The sequence below is a fragment of the Schistocerca americana genome, chromosome 8 (assembly GCF_021461395.2).
Source record: "Schistocerca americana isolate TAMUIC-IGC-003095 chromosome 8, iqSchAmer2.1, whole genome shotgun sequence".
Lineage (NCBI taxonomy): Eukaryota > Metazoa > Arthropoda > Insecta > Orthoptera > Acrididae > Schistocerca > Schistocerca americana.
In genome coordinates, this window is record NC_060126.1 from 304,886,452 (window position 1) to 304,910,682 (window position 24,231).

A 24,231-nucleotide genomic window follows, 5' to 3' on the forward strand; every position below is an offset into this window, starting at 1 on the left:
TGCAGAAAAATTATCACATGTTAAGAATGGAGTGCTTATCACCATTGATTGTGTACCGTTGAGGTACACGCTGAGCAGTAGATGTTATTGGGAAAATATCAATATTAATTGGTTTTGGGATTTTAAGGAAACCTAAAGTAGGTTTGTATTCGTAATTAACAATAATACTGCCAGTACGAGCCTCTGCATCTACCTCGGAAACACATGATTGTATACATTTCCAACCCCAATTGTGTAGACCTTTTTCATTTGTATTTGTTACACACGCATAATAGTATTTTAAATTAATGGGTTGCCTAAATTGATGTGCAGGAACTGTAGTTAAAAAGTCGTCCTCATCATTTTTATACCCGTACCATGATTTCCAAATAGGCGTACTATCACGTTTATGTTCTATACTAGTTGTTTCCATAGGAGCTCAGTTACCAAATGCAGTAGGCTTTACGTTAACATCAGGTATTTTTAAATTAATACACACACTAGTAACCATATTTTTATTTTTATTTAAAGTTGCAACTTCTGTTTCACTGGAATTGGTAGGAAAAGCAATCCTAGGATTTCGGGTAATTACTTTTGCTGAACAGTGAACAATTCTACTACCATTTGGCAATAAATCGTAGCCAGACGGAGTCACGTACAAAAATGGTTCTATCAACAGGAATTTCAGCCAAAGGAGTAATCATAAATACAGCATCAGAATGAGTAATAACTTTACATGCTACGCCATATTTTAAAAAATCTGTGCACTTTTCTATGCGTAGTAATATTGCCAGTATCTAATATTGATGGTGCAGGTAACGGTACATCACGTGTGTTAGCCGAATCACCAATTCCATTAGCTGATGGCGTTGCAGTACCCGGAAGCGTCTTTTTACTTTTCTTTGCACTGTTTCCCTTTTGCGATTGTCCAGCACGTTTTCCTGTATCTACATCCATAGCACTCATATTTATATCAGAGTCAGAATATGGAACTAATGGAACACCTGGATTGTGATCTTCTGGTTGGTCTTCGGAATATTCGATGTCGTCGTCTTCGTGATCCGTCCCACCGTCGCTCGTTGATGTTACTGACGTTGATGGCCGCTCGTGATCTGCAGGCGAACCAAGACGTACACGCGACATAAGCCACTGTTCATAAGCATAACGTTTCTGGCCTTCATGCATTCCATTCCAATTTGGACGTTCCCAAGGAGGTCAATCGTAATTCTGGTGAAGGCAAGAAACGTTATTATTACTATTATCTCAATATTATATATACATTGTATATGTAAAACATAAATAAATGTACATACCTTGTTGTTTGGCATCGGGTTTTTTCGGGTATAGCACTTTGTCAAGTTTCTTTTCCACAAATGTTTTCAATTTTAGTCCGTAATTTCCTGCAAAAGAATGCCAATTGCGCGTATGACTCCAATCAATAGCAAAGTCTACAATGGCTTTAGTATCCAACTGCTGCACTCGTTGTCTAAATTCTTCTTCCGTAAAAACACGTTCTCGAGCTTCCTTCAATAAACGATCGTACCCAACGTCGTGTTCTTTAGCAATGGCATCAGCTCCACTTCGTGGTGCGTCTCTATTTATAGGATTTCCAGGTCCCACGTAATCACTACCAGGTAATGTTAATCCTTTATTTTTTACTTTTTCAACGAATTTTGTAGCGCCGTACGCTACTCCTTCGCCTGCTAAAGCTGTTACACCAGCAGCTCCAGCTATTTTGATCTGTAGATAACGAGGTGCTTAAGGTCGCACCATCAACTGCTGTTTCAGCTGCCCCAGATAAAAGTGGCGTATTGTCAGATGCATCTATTTCTATTGCTGTATGACCTTCTTCACCGTACTGATATGGACGACGCTGTTGGCCTTGGCTCCATTTCAAATTCAACAACTTCTTCGTCTAAATCATCGTATGCTTGATTTTCTCCATACCTAATTTCATCTGCAGCATCTTTGCGAAACGTTGTCCTTATCTATTACTCCTATTAACATTAAAAACGTTTCCCCATTCCGCCATATCATTATCGTCCACTGGTCCTGGATATAAAGTTCCTCCGTCGTACTGTATTGAACCATGTTGTCCCGTGCTTAAATACTCATTTAACAAAGACATTGTGCTGACAAAATAAATGTTACTAGTTTCTGCATTCATATACGTAACAGCAACATCTGTCACTGCACGGCGCAAATGGCTGTGACCGATTACGCGCGATTTCTTTCTGTCGCCAAACTTTTGCTGGCGCGGTTGCTTGCCCAGATAGCCAGCTTAAAAAGCCAACTATCTCAGCACCACAGTCACAGACGCCATGGCGACCTTGGGACCAAGGGAACCAGCGGGGGGGGGGGGGGGAGATCAAGTGTATCCTTGGGACCAAGGGACCCAGGGGGACGGGGGGGAGATCGAGTGTATGGTCAACGAATCGACGCACATGTGCGGCCGCACGTGCGTCATGATTCATGTTGACCATACACTCGATCTCCTTCCCCCCCCCCCTTGGGTCCCCTGGTCCCAAGGTCGCCATGCCGTCTGTGGCTGTGGTGCTGAGATAGTTGGCTTTTCAAGCACCAACGCCAGCAAAAGTTTGGTGACAGAAAGAAATCGCCATAGGTTGTACTGTAGAATTTGATGTTACTCTGTTACTGTTAATGACCACTTGTCACATTATTTGTGTAGAGCGCCCCTGTAAATAGCAGCTGCACCTGTGCCACAAAAACGTCTGCAAAAAATCAGCTAAACTGTTTTGAATCCGGAGTTAAGCCCAGTCAGTCGGTTCTCCAGCATCGTACTCGTGTGCTCAAATTCGTACTGCCTGTGCTGTTCACAGACGAGAGCTCATTCAGTCGCGAAGGTGTTATCACCTACCTCAATAGGCATAGGGGCGATGAATATTCACATGACACACTCGTCTCTGATTATCATCAACGACGTACTTCTTGGGACCCATATAGTTGCCACCCCTTCTGAACACTGTGGGTCAGCTGCTGTACCAGTAGATGAGATTATTCCCGCAGTTATAGACGATATAACTCCACCTTGCCACTGAAGTCCTGAGAACCTGAACGATGGATGCCCTGTTCGCTGCTAGGAAGTGTCGTTTCTTACAACCATGGTGATTTCCTAATCTGACGATTATGTAATGTTTTTTTTTAAAGAGGTCCATAGTCCTTGAAAGCCCAGTACGAAGCAAAACTAGTTGGTAGTATCTCAGCTACCAATTTCGTTCTGCAAACAGACAACAGGAATATTAGAAAAGATGTAAGAACTGGACTGGTGGGCATCATTTTGATGTGTGTCAGTGAAGTTACTTTGTTACTAATGGTTTTGGTTCGTATTATTATTATTATTATTACTATTATTAGTAAGCTGCTGTAAGGCATGTCAACATTGAGCTGAATAAGGTGCTCCAGACACCGGCAAAATCTCACATAAGTGTTGTTCCAGTTGAGGCTACTGGTAAGTGGACATACATTACACATGACCTGAATCTAAATAGGAAGGGGAAAGATAAGTTAGCTCCTCTATTCACAGATACTGTGAGCGGGGCCACAGTCACATAAGGGTGATCCCTGTGGTTAATGGGACCAGGCGGACAGGCTTTTTAGGTTAAAGCCAATGTCCAGACAGACAACAAGCAAGACAAATAGAATAAAAGAAGCGAATAAGAAATACATTATCTCAAAAATATAAAATTATATTGATATACTTTATCTGTCTGAACACCATATAACTGTGGGGATGGAAAGTGTCAGTATAAGCGGGTATAATTTAGCTACTAACACTTGCAGATCTAGCATGGATTAAGGAGAAGTTGCCATTTACACAAAAAGGGTATAAATATAAAACTGTAAAAGTAAGCAAATTTTGTGTCGATCAGCAGTTTGAAGTTTGTGCATGTGAACGACAGCTGCATATCGTAGTGTTGATAGTAGCAACAGTGAACAGGGCCCCATTAGGAGACTGGGAGCTATTCATAAAAAAGTTTGAGTCCCTATTATGCTGTCTGTGGGACAAAAAGAAGAAGTTATTACTCTGTGGTGATTTCAGTGTAAACGTTCTAAGGAATTCTGGTGGAAAGAGTTAACTGTAAGTGTTATTAATGACGTATAACTTAGAATCAGTTATCAGTTTCCCTACACCAATAGCTCAAGATGGTAGTACTGTAATAGATGATTCATTTGTACAGGAAGAGGCTGTAAAACTAACACACGCTTTCCTTGTGATAAATGGATTATCAGACCATGATGCATAATTGATTAACTTACAAAACCTAGCAGGGTGTTCAGTTCAGAAAGCATCAAGAAAAAGTATAAGATTGCTCATTCCAGTATCTATAGAGCACTTCAGAGAAAGTTTAAGACACATTAATTGGTGAGATGTATATAATGAGCCAAATGCTAATGATAAATGCAACATATTTCTTGATAAATTTATATCTCTTTTTGAACATTCTTGCCCAAAATATTGCTAAATGTAACAACAGTTTTCAAAGATACCATGGGTTGCTACAGGTATTAAAGTGTCATCAGAAAGAAAAAGAAAACGGTATGAGACTGCAAGAATTAGTAAAGACCCAGAAGTATTTTTACGTTACACAAAAATTATTGTAACATACTGTGAAAAGTTGTCATAAAATCAAGAAGTATGTATATTAGAGATGAAACTAACAAAGCAAATGACCATGGAATGTTGTTAGAAGGCATGGTTTGGGTTGGGTTGAGCTGTTTGGGGAAGGAGACCAGACAGCGAGGTCATCGGTCTCATCGGATTAGGGAAGGATGGGGAAGGAAGCCGGCCGTGCCCTTTCAAAGGAACCATCCCGGCTTTTGCCTGGAGCGATTTAGGGAAATCACAGGAAACCTAAATTAGGATGGCCGGACGCGGGATTGAAACGTCGTCCTCCCGAATGCGAGTCCAGTATCTAACCACTGCGCCAACTCGCTCGGTTTGTTAGAAGGGAGACAGGAACAATAATCACTAGGGTAGGTAATATTACTATTAAAGAGAATGAGACCATCTTAACCAACAGTAAACAAGTAGCTAATGTATTTAACAACCTTTTCCCAAGTTCAGGTGAAAGAATTGATCAGAATAGTTCAGAAGGATAAGCCATCCATCACATGGAAAAGTCCGTTTTGAGAAATGATACTTTCTTTTTTCACCTAGCAACCTCTTGTTAAATAAGGCAAATCATGAAATTTTAGAAAAGAAAATGTTTTTCGGAGTAGATGACATCTCTAGCAAGATATTAAAACAATATGGAGCAGTTACAGTAGATATTGTGAGTCATGTACGTAATGCATCACTCATTCAAGGTATTTTCACAAGCACGTCAAACTGTTCCATTTTCAAGCCTCCCTACAAAAAAGGGGACACCACAGATATGAATAATTACCGGCCAGTATCCTTGCTTACAGCGTTTTCAAATATCGTCGGTAAAGTAATGTATTTAAGCGTGCTTCGCCACCTCAGCATTATTGGTATACTTAGTAAATCACAGTCCGGATTTCAAAAATGCTGTTCCACTGAGACAGCAATATACAATTTCACTACTCATTTAATAGAGTCTTTAAATAGCAAAATGTCACCAATAGGAATTTTCTCTGACTTATCATTGCCATTTGATTGTGTGAACCGTGACATTATGTCACAGAAACTACAATTCTGTGGTATAAATAGAACAGCACATGAGTGGTTTAAGCCATATCTACAGAACAGGAAGCAAAGTGAAAATCTCATTCTGGAAACATCCCCCAGGCTGTGGCTAAGCCATGTCTCCGCTATATCCTTTCTTTCAGGAGTGCTAGTTCTGCATGGTTCGCAGAAGAGCTTCTGTAAAGTTTGGAAGGTAGGAGACGAGATACTGGCAGAAGTAAAGCTGTGGGTACCGGACGTGAGTCGTGCTTCGGTAGCTCAGTTGGTAGAGCACTTGCCCGCGAAAGGCAAAGGTCCCGAGTTCGAGTCTCGGTCGGGCACACAGTTTTAATCTGCCAGGAAGTTTCAGGAAGCAAAAAGTTTCTTTATATGCTTTCAGTGATATAACGAAGTTCCCACTTCATCTAACTAGGGTGAAATTACGTTAGGTGTTCCACAAGGCTGTATCATAGTTCCCCTTCTGTTCTCAATGTATGTGAATGACCTCCCTTCTTATCTGGCACAAGAAGCTAAACAGACACCGTTTGTTGCTGATACAAGCATCATTATTAATCTAGTAAAAGAAACTCCAACAGAAAATCACACATATAATATGTTTGGAAATGTTATTGATTGTTTTTCTGTGAATGGTCTTGCTCTGAACTTTGAAAAAAAAAAAACAGAGTACATTCAATTTTCTGTTGCAACCAGTATAGTTCCTTCAGAAGTCAGTATTCAGTGTAGAGCGTACTAAGTTTTTGGGTGTACATACAGACGACAATCTTAATTTTGAAATTCATATTTTGGATGTCCAAAAGAGACTACGTTCAGAAACTTTTGCAATCAAAGTAATTGCCAATTCTGAGGATATTGAAATTTGAAAGCTAACGTACTTCACATGCTTTCACTCTCTGATGTCATACAGAATAATATTTCGCGGTAACTCAACAGTCAAGCAAGAAGTATTCACTGCTGAAAAATAAGTGGTTACAATGATGTGTCGAGCTCATAGTCGCACATGTTGTAGGCATGTATTTACAAGGTGAGGAATTCTTACAACAGCTTCACAGTTCATTTATTTAGTAATGAAATTTGTTCTCAGCAACATGGACCAGTATAAAAACAACAGTATACATTCTCTATTATAATATCAGAAGCCACCGACAAGGTTAAAATATGCTGTAGTAAAAGTTTTCAATAAACCGTCAGATGAAATAAAATGTCTGACAGACAGCAGTAGTAGTTTCAAAAATAATTGGAAATCACATCTCCTTGCCAACTCCTTCTATACTATAGATGATTTCTTGGATAGGAATAAATGACTCTATGGGTATAATATATGCGTTTTGTGTTCTTTAAGGGTATGGGGTAGGTAATAAAAGTTTTAAGCTTAAAAAAACCTTGATTCATGTTTGCATTTCTTATGCACTTGACACATTTCACGTCACAACAATCATCGTGAGATTGATCAGTGGAACAAATAACTAAGTAACTAACTAAATAGCTCCACAAGCTATGAAAGATCTGCGCTGCTTACGTTACAATGCTTTGCTAAGTAGTTCTTTTATATTATACTAATTATATGAATGCATTGCGTCTGTGCTTTCGTACATCTCCGAAAGAACAGACACCCCGCATTCATATAACTGACATGCCTAGCTGAAGAGTGGATCAATCCTCTTCATTGCGGATGCACAAATACGTCCAACATTCTGTGGGAATCTCAGAATAGCAATCATGCAGGAAATGGACAGGGACCACCGACAGGAGGTGCTCGATGGGAGTGTGAACCGGCTATGACGTATGCCTATATATTCCACGCTGTTGCGATAACGCTGGGTCCCGGATGGAGCAGGGGTTAACGCACCTGCGTAGTAAGCAGATCGCAGGTTGTGTCTTGACTTTTAATTTTCCAAGTCATCACTTGTAAAATTTTCGTAATTATCTTCTTTAATGATCACGAAGTAGCGTTGTCTTGGGTATCCAAGGGACACTCATCCTTGAGGACGTTCAGTACATACTTGATAGATTTTTCGTTCTTCTGTAACTCGAAGTACGTATCCAATTCAATGAAGTCTCCTTCTGTATTTCTTGACATTGTCAGCTAACCTGGCTGACAGCTGTCACGCTCTTACTTTTTTTTTTTTTTTTTGCTATTAGAAGTGATATCTCTTGGGCGATGCAACTATCACTGCTATTGACGGTTTGTTCTTATGTGTAGCAAAATGGGTCGTATAACAACGTCTGATTAGCAACAGTTTACATTACCATCTACGTTATTCACTCAGGATTTTTTATTTAACTAAGGCGGCTTAGCTGTAGACTGTAAAAAATACCAGGATACGTAATTAGTGTCATATACTGAACAACAATTTAAATTGATCTACTGGCTCAGTAATGAGACATAACTGGTAACCACTCAAGAAAATTTGTGATGTTGGTATGATATTTATCCACGTGTGTTCTGATGCCTCCTAGCTTTGACTTTGCAAATAATGTCTGGTTTCCCACACATACCATATACTTCTTTCTTTATTAATATTCTCTATCCGACTGTGCTGTTATACTTAATTCTGGCAGGTATGTTCCTCCAAATTTTCCTTTGAAAATTTATTAACTTTGCCTCTTCAGATTTTGTCAATGTATTGGAAGCGTAAGTCAGAAAATCATTGATATGAGTTTTATACGCGTGAATCTATGAATACCTTGAAATAAGTTTGCTTTGCAATATGTCCAGTAATGTGAAATAACATACACTAAGTTTTTCCTAATATTTATTTCTTCTCTGGCATTGTTTTCTGTAGTTAACCAGATTCTACGATATCACCATCAATGTTAATGGTACGATTTGCTCTAGTTTGGCACGAGGCAATGCAGTTTTTGGTTTTACTGGTATTGATTTCTATTTCTGTTCCATGTAATCTGTTACACAATGCTGTGATGAGTAAGTTAATTTCTTTTTAATTTTCTTCTAAAGCTTCGGCGTCATCGGCAAATGGCAGGATGTTAAAACCATGCTCTATTTTTCACCCGAGTTTTGACAGTTTTATTTTCTGATAATCTGCTCCATAACGAGATTGAAAAGTATAGTGACGAAGGAATTTCTAGTCCAAGTATCATGGAAGAATACCGAAATACTGTTCCCCTCTGTTGCTCCAAATTTTGTACTTTGAATTCACCTATCTGCCAGCGGTATCGAATTATTTGGTATTTCTAATTCTATCGTATTCAACCACAGATAGTTTCTGTCAATCTTATTAACATACTTTGATCAGACAAAACATTCTGCCCACAGACCTACCATCAATATAACCCAGTGCAGGCGATAGCAACGTCACCTGGCGACTGCTAGTAAGACACAAGTACGGTGCATGTAATATCAGTGAGCGCGTTGTCCGTTTGTGGAATGGGGAAGGCGCTGTCTATGTGAGTTTGACCGTGGGCAGATTGAGATGGCCTGGAGGCTCGGCGCGACCATTTCAGAAACTGCACAACTGGTCGGGTGTCCGAGGAGTGCTGTGGTGAGAGTCTTCAACACGCGCCGAAGCCAGGGCGAAATCATGTTCAAAACTTCTTGGGGTTGGAATGCCACCCCTCATTACAAATCTCGGACGACGTACAACTGGCAAAACAGGACAGGCTGCTACGTGGGGCGGAACTAACATCATACTTTAATGTTGGGCAGAGTACAAGTGTGTCTGAATACGCAGTGCACCAAACACTCCTACCGATGGGGCTGTCAGCCGACGACTCTTGCATGTGCCAATGTTAACACTACGACATCGGCAACTCGACTGAAATGGGGACGTGACCATCAGCACTGATAGGGCATAGCACTGTCTGATGAATCTCTATACCATCCTCATCATGGCGATGGGAGGGCGTGAATCCCTCGTCTTCTAGCGGAACAACTGCTTGACAACATCATTGCGGGACGGAGACAAGCTGTCGGTGGTTTCATTACGCTCTGGGGACCATCCACGTGGGCGTCCATGGTCAAGTGGGGCTTGCGCAAAGTACCATGGCCGACAGGAATAAGATGCTGTGATATGCAAATGATTAGCTTTTCAGAGCATTCACACAAGGTTGGTGCCGGTGGCGACACCTACAACGTGCTGACATGACGTTTCCAACCGATTTCTCATACACAAACAGCAGTTGACCGGCGTTGCCTGGTGAAACGTTGTTGTGATGCCTCGAGTAAGGATGAGAAATGCGTACCATCACGTTTCCGACTTTGATACAGGTTGGATTGTAGCCTATCGCCACTGCGGTTTATCGTATCGCGACATTGCTGCTCGCGTTGGTCGAGATCCAATGAATGTTAGTAGAATATGGAATCGGTGGGTTCAGGAGGGTAATACGGAACGCCATGCTGGATCCCAACGGACTCGTATCACTAGAAGTCGAGATGACAGGCATCTTATCCGCATAGCTGTAACGGATAGTGCAGCCACGTCTCGATCCCTGAGTCAACAGATGGGAACGTTTGCAAGACAACTACCATCTGCAAGAACAGTTCGACGACGTATGCAGCAGCATGGATCATCAGCTCGGAGACCACGGTTGCGGTTACCCTTGACGCTGCATCACAGGCAGGAGCGCCTGTGATGGTGTACTCAACGACGAACCTGGGTGCACGAATGGCAAAACGTTATTTTTTCGGATAAATCCAGGTTCTGCTGAGGGCATCATGATGGTCGCATCCGTGTTTGACGACATCGCAGCGAACGCATCGCATACTGGCGTATCACCCGGCGTGAGGGTATGGGGTTGCATTGGCTACATGTCTCGTTCACGTTGCATTGGTTACACGTCTCGGTCACCTCTTGTTCGCACTGACGGCACTTTGAACAGTGGACGTTAAATTTCAGATGTGTTACGACCCGTGGCTGTATCCTTCATTCGATCCCTGCGAAACCCTACATTTCAGCAGGATAATGCACGACCGCATGTTGCAGGTCCTGTACGGGCCTTTCTGGATAAAGAAAATATTCGACTGCTGCCCTGGCCAGCACATTCTGCAGATCTCTCACCAATTGAAAACGTCTGGTCAATCGTGGCCGAGCAACTGACTCGTCACAATACGCCAGTCACTACTCTTGATGAACTGTGGTATAGTGTTGAAACTGAATGGGCAGCTGTACCTGCACGCGCCATCCAAGCTCTGTTTGACTCAATGCCCAGGCGTATCAAGGCCGTTATTACGGCTAGAGGTGGTTGTTCTGGGTACAGATTTTTCAGGATGTATGCACCCAATGTGAAAATTTAATCACATGTCAGTTCTAGTATAACATATTTGTCCAATGAATACCCGTTTATCATCTGCATTTCTTCTCGGTGTAGAAATTTTAGTGGCCAGTATTGTATTTCCCGACGGCAGCCGGACTTTGCCGCAAGGAAATGTTCCATGCCACAAGGCCAAGTGTGTGAAAGTGTGGTTCAAGGAACACGGTGGCGAGTGTCAATTGATGTGCTGGTCCCTCAATTCATCTGGTCGTAAACTGATCAAACACAGCTGGGATGTTATCTAACGTGGTTTCAGACCTCCCCCCGCTCTTCGGAATTTGTGTGAATTAGGTGAGTTGTGTGGGCAAATGTGGTGCCAACACCCCCCCAGGACCCTGCTAAAGCTTCACTGCTTCCATGCCAAGATGCCACGCCGTTGTTATCCGCACCAAAGGCGGAAATGCCAGCTATTAAGCAGATAGTCATGATCATCTGGCTGATCAGTATATGTACACCGTCAGCACATTCAAATTGATTTTGTAGTAGGATTTATAAAGTGATTCTGTTACTCACCTTTGATTGTTTCTCCTAATACCAACTTGTGCATCATCGATTATTTCTTCCAGATATTGTTCTGTCCTTTGTAAATTTATGTGAGTAGGTGTTTAGTTTGCTGATTTACGATATTCCACAGTAGTTTCAGATAGATGGGTCTCCTATTTTATATATTCTATAAATTAATAGATCTTTCCATTTATCTCGAATTTTCTCTTTTTTCCAAGTCTTTACAGTCAAACTGAATGCGTCATTGCAAAAAGATGCCTAAGTCAGTTGATGCAAATTCTGGGGAACGAGAAAAATCTGTTTAGCTGACAACTTATGAATATACGGTCAAAGAAAGAAGTACTAGTTAATTTTCAGCTAAAATGAGGTTGATATTCTGTAAATAAGTGTTCGATAATGAAATAATTTAGTGTTGAAAAACATACAAAATCGGTTGTCTTAGATTGCTTTCTGCATTGAAAGTATTAGACACAGTTCACAAATGAAATTATTTTCGCATTTTAACTTTATTACTTGAATAACATTGTTATTATCTTCAAACATTAATAGGGCAACATCACAGGTAGTAACACAGAATTTCAAAAAATTATTATTTCAGTTTGCTATACACGAAAAATCATAACTATAGACAAACTGGCTTTGCATTTTCTTGATAAGTTTTTGCTTATACTGAACCTAAGAGCTGTACTTTGCCGTTTGCAAAATGTTTGAGTGTCAAAATTTAGCCAGGATAAAGTCAGTTCATTCGGTATATCTCAATATACCTTCATCGGAAGTAAAATACACCAAAATCACATCATGCAGTGCAGATACATAAAACAAATATGCCAAGGGCATAACTACTGACGACGCCTTTGGCATAATTGTTTTGTATATCTCCACTGCAGGATGTGATTTTAGTGTATTTTACTTCTGATGAAGGTATATTTAGATATACCTGAACCGTGGTCAAGAATTTTAATAAGTCTTTATCCTGCAACTGTTTGGCTGTTGTCATTTAAGGTGAAGAATTTCAACAGTTGCTGTTTCAGCCATGTTTAAAATCTTTTATCTTACTCAGTTTCATAGGAACTTTATCCTCTTGATGTAGTGCTTGAGTGGGAAATGTGTGTGAAACAGCTGTTCCTGAATGAGACGGATGAAAGTTGTGTTCAATCAATCCACAAATCCTGGTGCCTGTTACTATACACCCTATCTTTTTCGAGGAATTCTTTAAAAAGCTAAACTGGAATACATAGAAATATATTTTTCTGCTTGAGAAGCACCTGACGTTTCTAGGGATGCCGACATCTTCTTATGAAATTGAGGGCACCATTTGGTAAAATCCTTAATATCACCTGTTTCAACCATTTTCAAAATAATAGTGCCGGATTTTGAAGGCGCAACAATAAGATCGCAATAGCAATAGCGAGTGTAAATCCACTCTCTCTCCTTAACAGCACGTTTTATCATCCCAAACTTCTCATCATACGGCAGGAATGAATGTCCTCTTAGTGGATAGTAAGGGATAATAGTATCAGTTAATGCCAAGCAAAATCTTAGAAGACTTAAGCTGTGGCCTTCTCCACCAGACATCACGGCGCCTAGAGTATCAGCAACCAAACTGACAGCCTGCAGCCGCGCATTGCCCGATTCGCTGGCACAGCGAAGCACTACACAACCGACAAGCAATATTTATGAATGGTCACAACAACAACAACAACAACACAGTACAGACACCAGCGGCCACCAGGGGCCACTACTGGCCAAATAAACATAAGGAATTGGTCACTGCAGACCCCAGAACTATTTTCACATGTCAAACCACGTGATGGAAAATTGTTCCGAGTTACTCATCCGCCGAAGCGCTATAAAGGCTGGCGCTCGGCCGCACATCGGCTCCCTTCTCTTCTCTTCCCTTCTTTTCCCATCTCCCTGCCCCCTCCCTTCCCCCTCTTCCCCCGGGCTTCCTCTCCCCCTTCCTCCCTCCCCCTATCTCCCCTGCCCGTGGCATCTCTGCTCTCCCCTCTCGCTCTCCCACTCCCCTCCCTCCTCCTCCTCTCTTGGCAGGTCCCCGGACTCGCACACGTATAGTGAACATTCGCGCGCCGGAGATCGTCGCCTTTTGTGCTTCGTGTGTGTGACGTCATATAGTGTTTTTGGTGTCCGCCGTCCCACTCCTACGTTCACTTGTGCCGTCGGACTCACCAGTGTTTTGTGCGCCGTGCCAACGTGTTTTCAGTGTTGTTATCGTCACCTGTGAACGACTCCGTGTTTTTTATGTCTCTGTGACCTCTCTCTTTTGCCCGTCACTTTGTTCATTGTCATTCACCATGTTTTATACTCTTGTAAAACGCTATGGCTGAAGAGCGGCGTAGTGTGCCGCTGCCAGCCTACCTGAATTGTACAGGTTTTAAAATAACAATAAAGTAAAAAAAAAAAAAACCGCACATCCGCAGTTCATCGACCGCCAGTAAACTTGGATAGCTGCCGCCCCGGCAGCCCGGCTTGCATCTTCTCGCTGGTCTCTGGATTAGGCTTGGTATATCGGAGAAGTCTCTGGCGGAGACAAGTAGGAAATTATTTCAGTTGTTTTCTATATTATTCTTGTATGTAGTTGTGATTCGAAGATGGATCACTGTTTTGTGTTGGTGTTATACTTGGAGCCGGCCGAAGTGGACTTGCGGTTGAAGGCGCCGCAGTCTGGAACCGCAAGACCGCTATGGTCGCAGGTTCGAATCCTGCCTCGGGCATGGATATTTGTGATATCCTTAGGTTAGTTAGGTTTGACTAGTTCTAAGTTCTAGGGGACCAATGACCTCAGCAGTTGAGTCCCATAGTGCTCAGAGCCATTTGAACCATTTGTTATACTTGGAGAATTTGTTTTGGTTAATTGAACAGTCCAATAAATTGTTTCGGACTTTCATCGTTAGTTTCTTCTGCTTATACAGACATATCAACGTATTCTTCTTTTGTCCACTGCAGTTGTTGCTCATTAAGTCTATTTGTGATATGTTCACTAGGACAAATTTGTCAACATCAGCATTAAGAAATAACACCACTTCATCTGCATCTTTTCTCCCTTGTCCTTCGCGGTACTCATAGGAATATGTTGGTTTGTCTTCAAATTGTGCATGAAAAGCAAACAGAATATGTCATGAATAGGTAGTGCTGCAGCTAAAGGTTTTGCATGAAGTCTGCTATCTCTTCCTTGCACACTGTGTGGTTTTTTAGTGGATATATGAGCGAGGAGCAGATGCTGTTGACGAAAAGAGAATTCAAATATTGGTATATTCTGTATCTAATATCAAACAGATGAAATTATACATAACATTGATACTGACAGTGGATTTGAATGTAGAAGTTTATACCTGTACAGAGGATTTATAAATCTGTCATTTTTCAGTATAATGTCAACTCAGAAGATGTCGAGGCCTGGCCACTATGAAAGTCTGTAAAGGTTATTCAACCGGCAACCACGTACAAATGGTGTCACGGCATGAATGTTCGAACTCAAGTACACCCGCCGGAGGAGCCTCGGAAAGATTATGTTTGAGATTCATCGGCAGTGGCACAATCGTTGACGGCGGAGCCCTCGGGCCGCGGTGGCGGCTGTTGGAAACAGGTTGGTGCAGCTGGCGGCGCGTATATTTGAAGGAGTGGCCATCTGGATAGTGGCCGATACCGCAGAACCAAACACGGAGGCCACCGAGTTTTCATTATTCATGCTACTTTCCGATAAAGCACTGTAAAATTTATTACTTCTCGTTTTGTGAATCATTAGTTCAGCTACTACCGCCCGTTTGGCTGTTTGATTCGGAATGGGGTTCCTGATTTCATTGTTTCATTGTTCACAAACACAGCACACATCTACTTGTGGGCGTGCCAACCGCAGTGTCAAGTTTTCGTTGAAGTATCTGTTGTAAAACTTATGGCTTGTCTTAGTATTTGGATGTGTCTCTTTAAAAAGTGAATAAATCTTGCTGAAGGACAAGGGAATATCTATATAGAGGATTTTTTGCCTGAGTAATGGCATTACTTCACTGGAAACATTTCAGTATGTTCCCAGATATGCCCCAGTTGCTGTACCTTTATAGCATTTCTACTGGATCTCTTACCTGTTGCATCATGTGGTGACTGTTCCAGAAGTGGCAATCGTTAAGTCTTCTTATGCATTTATCGGACACACTGCATAAGGAGAAGATCGATTCCCTGCCAATTCGCACCTTTTCTCACACAACAATATATTGTCTTCAAATGCTTTGTCTCTAAGGTGTGGGTGTTCTTCGCGTGGTCTTCATTGTGCTGGATCTACCACTTCAATGATTCGTTTCAAATGAACATCCTATTCATCTTTTGTGTTAAATCTATACAGAGTTTACATTATTCCTTCCTGTCCCTCTTCAGTGAAAATTTCAAAAAATTTGTTACCGCACCCGTAAGTTAAGATAGCAAACACAATCCCATAAAATTACGTGGCTTATATAGTTTTGCGTACTAAAACTGAAAAGCTGTAATGTCACGTTGTTACTTGGGGAAAAGAAGTCAGACGTAGTATAATTTTAAATTTAATTTGTTTATTCTTATTGCGCATTTAAGTATTGAATGTTGCCACCGTGACAGCGACTAATATCGACAACCAAACACTGTTGTACAAACAATGCTGCCAGTGATGGCAGCCGAGAGTGCTTGGCGTGTGCTTGCTTGTGTAAATACGTGTATTTTTTTCCTTTCTGGGGAAGGCTTTGGCCGATAGCTGCGTGTGTAACAATCTTCTCATTGTGCATCTCTGAAACTCAACAGGTCACCATTACGGTGAGTAGCAATCTGTGCTGTTACTTTATTCTTGTTATTCCGATTTTCCTTTGTTTGTTTGAACGAAGGCATAAATTAGGTCTACCCTTACAACAATCTGAAAGTCGGCCTTTGAACAATGTCTGACAATTACCTATTAGTTAATTTTAAAATAGTTAGTTTGAGACATAACAAACAACGTAAGTTTTTCCTGGGACATACTAATTGTTACAATTACAGTTTAAAGCGACAAATCAGTGACTCAAACGTCTTGATATTTGAGCGTATTTCTCGGTGAAGTACTTTCTTTCCACTGTAGGAAGTGTATCCTTCACTACTTCCACAAGCTTTCTTAATAAAGTTTCTTTTATATTCTTCACTTCTTACAACACTCTTCTTCCTTTTCTTTTGAGAAACATGTAGCACAGACTCGTTTTCCGCCATTTTATAACTTTGTGAATGTTTTGGCGATACTAACACTCATGCGTGGGAAAGCAGAAAAGTACCCAAGTCAGTTACTCAGGAACGTTTCTGCAGTGCAGCCTTTTTTCGCATACGTTTTGCCACAATTAACGATACAGGTATCTTTCTATTTAATGCGTATCTTTGTGCATGGGTATCGAAAATGGATGCACAGATACCAAAAAGTGACTTAAGTACCTTTCCGCAATGACATCTTCAGTTATTAAATGTTTCCAGTACATGCAGATTGTTTATTTTCCAGATATGTGGGTATTGAGACACGGGCAGCTGCTTCACATCTTACAAGTTTCTGTACATTTTGTTTCACTTCTTTTAGGGGGCGTTCCTCAGCTACTATTTCAGCGGTTCGTAACGCTGCATTATTATTGTCTGAGTTAATGTGACTATTAACATTTAGTAGAGCTTCAAAATAGTATGTACCTCTGGCCTTAATATGAGTCAGTTCGGTTACCAGTGTCACATTAATATCTTTCGTGTGGTTGCAAGAATAATTACCGTTATTTCTTTTATGTAGTTTGAATATACTAAAAGAAAGCAAAAAAAATAAATTATTGTCAGTCCTCTTACCGTTTCCTGTTTTATTCAATATTTCCGTGACTAGATCTTTCTCTTTCTGATTAATGCGCGACAGGGTTTTAGTTTTTGAGGACAGCTGAGTGTGTTCTCATCTTTATGATTTGGTATAAATTTAATTCTTGCAATCATTCTGTCAGTAACTGCTTCACTTCAATCCTCATTAAGCCATGTATTCTTTCTCTGTTTCTCCAATTCTAAAATTTTCTTTGAGGTATCTATTACTGCGTGCCTTAAGGATATACATTAATCCTGTACTATCAGGTTGACCTGTTATAGAAGTAGTACATTTACTTCTTCAGTCCTCTACGAATTCACCATATATTCTGAGGTCAACGAATTTTGACGTAACATATTTAAGGTTTCTTACAATATTTAGCTGTTTCGTTTAGGATAATGAAACAAGGGATTTAATTTTAACTATAAACTTTTCTGAGTCACAGTACTCACCACGATAGCTCTTTATCATGAATGTTTCATGATGTCTGTAACTAACCAAGTAAGTTTTCTATTTGGTTTCGAGCAGATGCATTTGGAGAGTCCAATATTAGTTCATGAATATCTTTATGGCGAAAACAAGTACTCTTCAGTACCAGATTTCTTGGTGTAACTAACAAACGCGATAGTTCGCCTTGTTTCTAATCAGCTCGGGGGCATTATTTGTCAGGTTTATAACGATTCGTGTAGTCATTTCGGAAGGGCTTTTGACAGAATTAGTTGTTGCACCCGATCTGGTTTCACTTTGCTATCAGGAATTATAGCGAAGAGCGTGGGTGACTGTTACTGTAGAGCATCGAGGTGATAATGAAGCATCGTTCAGTTAACATTCTTTTATTGACGCGAGTTTTACGATCACTTCGCCTTCTCCGTGGCGGTGCCTTGCTGGGACTGTGCTGAGTAAGCACTGCTTGAAAGCTCGAGGTGGCACGTTGGGAACTTGCTGAGCACGGGTCGCGCATTGCTCGTGGTGACTCTAGAGGCGCCATCGCAGGAGGATGCTGTGGACATCCGTCAGTGCTTCGGCGTTCTTGATGAGTGAAGCTGCACCTAAGCTCGGCCGAGAAATCAGTATACCCCAGTTGTCGGCCGTCGAGGTGGCATGTAGGCCGAAGACCCAGCAGCAACCCGGAGGACAGTCCGAATGTCGGTCCCAGCATACAGAGTACAGCCTGTAGGGCAGTACTTGTACTACCCCAGTACCAGCAAAACAGGAGTCCAGCGTCCAAGCTGCACAGCTTGCAGACGAACCGATCGGTTCTTCGTCCACGAATATCGGCCCAGTCCCCAACTTCAGTCAATCACCGTTGTGACCCGCAGGAATGCGGATTGTAGATAAGAAGTCCTCCTCCACGGCCGGATAGTTGTGGGTTGGTAGCAGTGCACTCCAAGCTGGCGCCAGCTCGTAGGCATTCTCTGAATTCACCACAGGGTCCTGTAACTTAACAGAGCTGGTCTTTCATCGGTATTCGTAACCAAAATGGAATTGTCTAACTGTGAGACTGAGCTTGAGGAGAGTAGAGGTTTCATAGCTCGCGGTGACGTGACCCCTCCTCCTCGCACTGGTGACCGAACGTACTCTCGTTTCCTGAGTCTGTCAGTGCTCTCGGCTGCTCTAGTGTTCAACTTCAGGGTTTCAGAACGTTCGTTCATGTGAAATTTGCGTGCTGAAAGGTGTTCTTCTGAGAGCTCTAAGTAATGTAACGACATTTAATCTCGTTACAATGGCAAGCTCTGTGCATTCCGAACTGTTGTCGAAGTGCTGACTCAGTTGTTCTTGGCTTCCCTCTCACTTAATCTTATGAAACGTTTTAATGGCTTGTTTATACTTGCGGTGCCCTGTGTTGACATTCTCTTACGACACCTGCGTAACTGGCAGACGCAACCCACTTAGCCTTGTCCGTTGGTTCTCAACAGTGTTTTATTCTTGCTCTTACTTACTGTTCTACTGTACAACAGAATTCAGCACAGCACCAGAGTCTATGGCTATATACACGTCCTCGGCATAAAAAGGGCCTGATACCATCCATTGTAAGCAAGTTTTTGAGACTTTGTTAAAGCAACGTCATTACTTAAAGGACTGTACTCCTGGAAAAATGACCTTCCAATGGTGATTATCTCCACATGCCGTCTGCCGTCAAGAATTGATTTAGAAGGAAGTGAACGAGCCAAGAAAAGAAATAAAGGAGAACGTAATGTTGGAAATTACGAACAAAATGTTATAAAAACAGCAATCGTGAAAGGTCATGAGTATACTGCCAGTAAATTAAAACATATTACTGAGATAAAAACCGGCATATCAGTACAATTCTATCACAGCTTTATCAAAATATATTATTTCTTCTATTGCTGCATACGGCGTCTCAAAATTGGATGACAAAGTAATGTTTTATTAGTTTTGCCTCCGTCACAAGTGTTCTGAAAAGCTGAGAAAGAATGACTGTGTCATATATTGCACCGCTTCCAGGACTTTAACAGAAAAGGAGCAGGACACATTGCTTAACTCACTCTTTTGTTGAAAAACAAAAGAGTATGTATGGATGGTCTGCCAGGGGGATGAGTCTGCTAGGAAATGGTAACAGACGTCTTCCCATGATTATTTTGTGCCAGCAAAAACTGAGCGACTTAAAGTGGCCCGTATACTTTTCGTTTCTCTCTTTGATATAACAGTGTCAAGAGTAAGGAGGCTTCAGTCATAAATGTTTTGAAGAAGAGTCCACAAGATACGCGGAGAATTGGCAACAACAACGGTGCTATGACATCTGCGTTCGCGAAACACATTTACCATCACAAACAGTCATTTCCTGTACTGAAAAGATGTTTGGACCCCATGCTAACAATCCAGGCTTGTTTTAAAGGAAACATCCAATTCTGGCCTTACAGACAAGTTCTACGTCAATAATTTCAGGAAATATTTCAGTCTGTCCATCAGTTTGCTACGTGCACGAAATGCTAAGAACTCAATTTAAAAATGAAATGTTATCGTCAACGTTACTGTGGAAACAGTACCTGCCACTTAGTTGGCTGTGCATAAAACGAACCTGATAATTTCTCAAAGAGCGTGGAAATTACTCAGGAAAAAGGAAAAATTATGACCCACTATTTATTTATTTATTTTTATGGCAGTGCATAATCAGACAAGGAGAGGCGCACTTCATTTGCTCCTTTCTTCGCAAAGCCTTCTTCATGTTCATGCAATACACCTCATTTTCCTTCATGTTATAGTTACAATACATATATACCCATAAATTCTGAAAAGAAAGTATCACCTCTACAGGCAGTTTTGGCCATGTATTTGTTTTGACTTCATGTGAAATTTACACTGCGAAGAAAGGAGCAAATGAAGCGTGCCTCTCCTTGACAAATAAATACATAAATAAATTAGTGCACCTGGAAATAAGATTTCGAGTTTGATACGATGACAGCATATGCCACCTGAGGGATAGAAGACGTACTGAAAATGGTTTCATCGTCATCCGCCAACAGACAGGGTAGTGACATAGCTACCGGAGTACCATCTGTCTATCCTTGAACAGGCAGGGGTCATAGCCAGAAGGCTCAGTGTGGTGCAAATTCGCGAAATAACCAGGAAACCGTGCCACGGAGACGCACTCGTGTTTCCTACAGACTAATGACCGTGTAGGAAAAGGGTCAAATTGTGGCCTTTCGTGAGGCGGGATGATCCTTGCACAGAACTATCACACAAGTTGGACGTGCTGCGTCAGTTGTGCAACGATGCTGGCGTCACTGCTCCCGTGAACGTTCTCATACCCGTAGAGCAGAATCTGAGCGTCCACGCAGTACAACGACCTCCAGGATCGTCGTACTGTAAGGGCAGTTGTGGCGGATCCAACAGCTACCGTAGCTTAGATAACATGGTTTGTTTGCCCAGATGTGTCAACACGAACCGTTGCGAACGAGTTATCAACAATGGGACTGGGGGTTCGTCGCAGCATCGGCGTGCACAGCTTGATTCCGTGCCGTGGTCTTCAGGGATAAAAGTACATTCTGCCTGCACGCTAGTCTACATCTACATGTACATGGATACTCTGAAAATCACGCTTAAGTGCCAGGCAGAAGGTTCATCGAACCATTTTCGTACTACTTCTCCACCATTCCACTCTCGAATGGCGCTTGGGAAAAAGGAACACATAAATCTTTCCGTTCGAGCTCTGATTTCTCTTATTTTATTGTGATGATCATTTCTGCGTATGTAGGTGGGTGTCAAAAAAATGTTTTCGGATTCGGAAGAGAAAGTTGGTTATTGGAATTTCGTAAACAGATATCACCGCAAAGAAAACAGCCTTTGTTTCAGTGACTGCCATCCCAACTCGCGTATCAAATCAGTGACACTCTCACCCCTATTGCACGATAACACGAAACGAGCTGCCCTTCTTTGCACTTCTTCGATGTCCTCCGTCAATCCCACACCACGCAGCAATATTCCTGACTCTTTAGTGGGTTTGTCGAATCTTCTAAGTGTTCTGCCAACAAAGCACCGTCTTTGTTTCGCCTTCCCTACAATATTATCTATGTGGTCTCTCCAATTTAAGTTGCTCGTAATTGTAATTCCTAGGTATTTAGTCGAATTGACAGGCTTTACATTTGTGCGATTTATCGTATACCCAAAATTTATCGGATTTCTTTTAGTACCCATGTGGATTACGTCGCACTTTTCTTTGTTTAGTGCCAATTGCCACTTTTCGCACCATGCAGAAATTCTCTCTAGATCATTTTGTAACTGGAATTCATCGCCTGATGATTTTTCTAGACGGTACATTACAGCATCATCTGCAAGAAATCCAAGGGGGCTGCTCAGATTGTCACCTAGATCATTTATGTAAATGAGGAACAGCAGAGGGCCTATGACACTGCCTTGCGGAACGCCAGATATCAGTTCTGTTCTACTCGATGATTTACCGTCTATCTCTACGAACTGTGACCTCTCGGAGAGGAAATCACGAATCCAATAACACAACTGAGACGGTACTCCATATGCACGCAATTTGATTAATAGTCGCTTGTGAGGTACGGTATCAAAAGCCTTCCGGAAATCCAGAAATATGGAGTCGATCTGAGGTCCCTTGTTGACATCACTCATTACTTCGTGGGAATAAAGAGTTAGGTGTGTTGCACAAGAACGAAATTTTCTGAAGTGGCGTTGGTTATGTATCAATAAGTCATTTTCTTCAAGGTGGTTCATAATATTAGAGTGCAGTACGTGCTCCAAAATCCTAGTGCAAATTGAGGTCAGTGATATGGGTCAGTAATTCAATGGGTTACTCCTATTTCCTTTCTTGAATATGGGGGCTACCTGTGCTATGTTCTGGTCTTTAGGAACAGACCTTTCGTCAAGTGAGTGGTTGTATATGATTTCTAAGAAAGGCGCTATTGTGTCAGCATACTCTGAAAGGAACCTGATTGGTGACCCGTCTGGACCGGAAGACTTGCCTTTTTTAACTGATTTAACTGATTTGAGTTGTTCCGCAACACCTAGGATATGTACTTTTATGTCACTCACGCTAACAGCTGTTCTGGTTTCGAATTCTGGAATATTAGTGATTACGGAAAATTGTATTTAGTAACTCCGCTTTAGTGGCACCATCATCGGTAACATTTCCATCGCTATCGCTCAGTGACGGTGTTGACTGTTTTCTGTCACTGGTGTACTTTACACACGACCAGAAATCCTTTGTGTTTTCTACCATATTTTGAGACAATGTTTCATTGTGGAAACTACACTCCTGGAAATTGAAATAAGAACACCGTGAATTCATTGTCCCAGGAAGGGGAAACTTTATTGACACATTCCTGGGGTCAGATACATCACATGATCACACTGACAGAACCACAGGCACATAGACACAGGCAACAGAGCATGCACAATGTCGGCACTAGTACAGTGTATATCCACCTTTCGCAGCAATGCAGGCTGCTATTCTCCCATGGAGACGATAGTAGAGATGCTGGATGTAGTCCTGTGGAACGGCTTGCCATGCCATTTCCACCTGGCGCCTCAGTTGGACCAGCGTTCGTGCTGGACGTGCAGACCGCGTGAGACGACGCTTCATCCAGTCCCAAACATGCTCAATGGGGGACAGATCCGGAGATCTTGCTGGCCAGGGTAGTTGACTTACACCTTCTAGAGCACGTTGGGTGGCACGGGATACATGCGGACGTGCATTGTCCTGTTGGAACAGCAAGTTCCCTTGCCGGTCTAGGAATGGTAGAACGATGGGTTCGATGACGGTTTGGATGTACCGTGCACTATTCAGTGTCCCCTCGACGATCACCAGTGGTGTACGGCCAGTGTAGGAGATCGCTCCCCACACCATGATGCCGGGTGTTGGCCCTGTGTGCCTCGGTCGTATGCAGTCCTGATTGTGGCGCTCACCTGCACGGCGCCAAACACGCATACGACCATCATTGGCACCAAGGCAGAAGCGACTCTCATCGCTGAAGACGACACGTCTCCATTCGTCCCTCCATTCACGCCTGTCGCGACACCACTGGAGGCGGGCTGCACGATGTTGGGGCGTGAGCGGAAGACGGCCTAACGGTGTGCGGGACCGTAGCCCAGCTTCATGGAGACGGTTGCGAATGGTCCTCGCCGATACCCCAGGAGCAACAGTGTCCCTAATTTGCTGGGAAGTGGCGGTGCGGTCCCCTACGGCACTGCGTAGGATCCTACGGTCTTGGCGTGCATCCGTGCGTCGCTGCGGTCCGGTCCCAGGTCGACGGGCACGTGCACCTTCCGCCGACCACTGGCGACAACATGGATGTACTGTGGAGACCTCACGCCCCACGTGTTGAGCAATTCGGCGGTACGTCCACCCGGCCTCCCGCATGCCCACTATACGCCCTCACTCAAAGTCCGTCAACTGCACATACGGTTCACGTCCACGCTGTCGCGGCATGCTACCAGTGTTAAAGACTGCGATGGAGCTCCGTATGCCACGGCAAACTGGCTGACACTGACGGCGGCG